We start from the raw sequence: 1922 nt of genomic DNA on the forward strand, positions 1-1922 counted from the left end.
GATTGAAGATCTTCATTCTTGGATTTTAACTTACCTTAGGTTAATCTTGTTTCGTGGGCTCAAGTCACCACCTGGAAAGTCTGGAACAAAATCATGTTAAGAATATAAAAGTCCATTAATACTGGAACGAAATGGGTACGTTTCTATTCAGCGTCTAGTTATATTTGTGTACAGTTAAACAGTATTACATGTAGATTCATTGTAGACTCTTTAGACCAGAAATGGCCCTTTTTATGGACTCAATGGGCACAGCAGTGACTAGTTGAAAATACTGAGCTGGTAACACGGAACAACGAGCGGGTTATCTGCGGTGCTTTCAAACAGTGAGCACTTATCGCCGTCATCTCCATACATCCCAACATTAATACAAAGGATGTCATGTCGCCCTGGCACAGAAATACTGAGCTGAGTACGCTTAGCGTAACGAGTTACCTGTGGTGCTTTCACACAAGAAGCGGTAAGTCACGTTCAACATACCAATCAGAAACCAATTGTAACCAATTTTAGGAGTGTAAAAGTGAATTACAGTATAATATAAGTTGGACTAACAATAAGACCAGGACCAGAATCAGAAGAGACCAAATTCGAGAGGAGCCACTATACTGAGCAACAACAATGAGGCAGACACAAGAGTAACAATTGAGTAGCCACTCTTATATTTTACAGTGAACAAAGTAATTTGTCTGGTTCGTACAAAATGCAAAATATTATACCAAACAGTAAGAAAAATAAAAAAGTAGTGTGCACACTTAAAACAAAAATGTCTGTTGGGGCCCTTAAAATAAAAGGAGTTGTTGAAAGTTCACCTGATTCCAAGGTTCCTTGTAGTGTAATGTGAGTGTATTATTTGTGTGAATGAGTGTGTACGTGAATATCTCCTCGGTGCTAATCTTCAATCAGGGTAGTTGGCTCGCCATCTTTCACAGCAGGAAGTTGTCCTGAACCTCAGACTCTCAGTCCTCTAAAAAACCTGACCGTTGCTCTGTGTATCAAGGTGGAGCATGCCGATGCCGAACCTCGTAGCAGCTCTCCGGAGGACAGGCAAGCAGTTAGCCTGCTAAGCACAGAGCTAGCATTAGCATGGACACCGACGGTAAGCGTCAAGCTATCTTTTCATCGGATAATTAACACGTCTTACCGACGTAACTCTCCTTCGTTCAGCCACTTGGCTCCGGACCTCCACTGGGTAAGTGCTCCGACTCTTTTTTCCTTTTTCACAGGTTTCACTCTGGGTTTTTTTCTCTAGTTTTCCTCTTCTCCTTAACACACAGCTGCCCTCGCTTCCCGGGCCGAGATCCGAAAAGACCGGAAGAGCAACGCGACTGCACTTCCTCTCCGAGCCGACAGGCTGAGCGTGGCCTGCGTAGCTTCTGATTGGCTGCTGAGAACTAGGTACCCCACGTGGGACCATGCGAGTTGAGCGGTGCATTCAAAACAAATAAGATAATCAAAGCAAACAGTCTCTCTTCTTTTACGGTACTAAATTAACAGTGTTTCTTACACCTGGTTACACAATGCTTTAGAAACCTTGTTTTCTTGCATCTTGCATGATCCAGGTTGCTCTAAAGGTTTAAAAAACACAACCCAGGTGTCATGTTTCCATACCGATCTGTGTCGACTGCAGAGTCCTTTGAATTGACAGTGAATGGTGATGTAACACTGGTTGTTACAACCGTGGGTCGAGTCAGCACGGAGCCCACTGGACACAGAGCGTTGTCTGAAGTATTTATTGATTAAGACACACTTCCTCAACTCCACACCACTGTGCATCTTACAGCCCGCACTAGATCCAAGTTTAAGCTATTTCGGTGGATTTAAGTTTTCCCATTCATTGGTGCTTGTGTGTGTGTGTGTGTATGTGTGCTCTTGAACAACTATCTTTGTGAGGACCAGTTTTAGCCTACAAGCAACGGAGTGAGGAC

General features: G+C 43.4%; 1 long non-coding RNA gene across 1 annotated transcript; it reads right to left on the reverse strand.

Annotated features, from left to right (window-relative positions):
- Positions 1-633: 633 nt before the first annotated feature.
- On the reverse strand, positions 634-1303 carry LOC128438658 (uncharacterized). The gene is made up of 2 exons (XR_008338364.1): positions 1139-1303; positions 634-1054 (listed from the first exon to the last, which is right to left on the reverse strand). It is a non-coding gene; the product is annotated as an uncharacterized LOC128438658 (long non-coding RNA).
- Between the last annotated feature and the right edge of the window lie 619 nt (positions 1304-1922).

This window comes from Pleuronectes platessa, chromosome 4, assembly GCF_947347685.1.
Source record: "Pleuronectes platessa chromosome 4, fPlePla1.1, whole genome shotgun sequence".
Taxonomy (NCBI): domain Eukaryota; kingdom Metazoa; phylum Chordata; class Actinopteri; order Pleuronectiformes; family Pleuronectidae; genus Pleuronectes; species Pleuronectes platessa.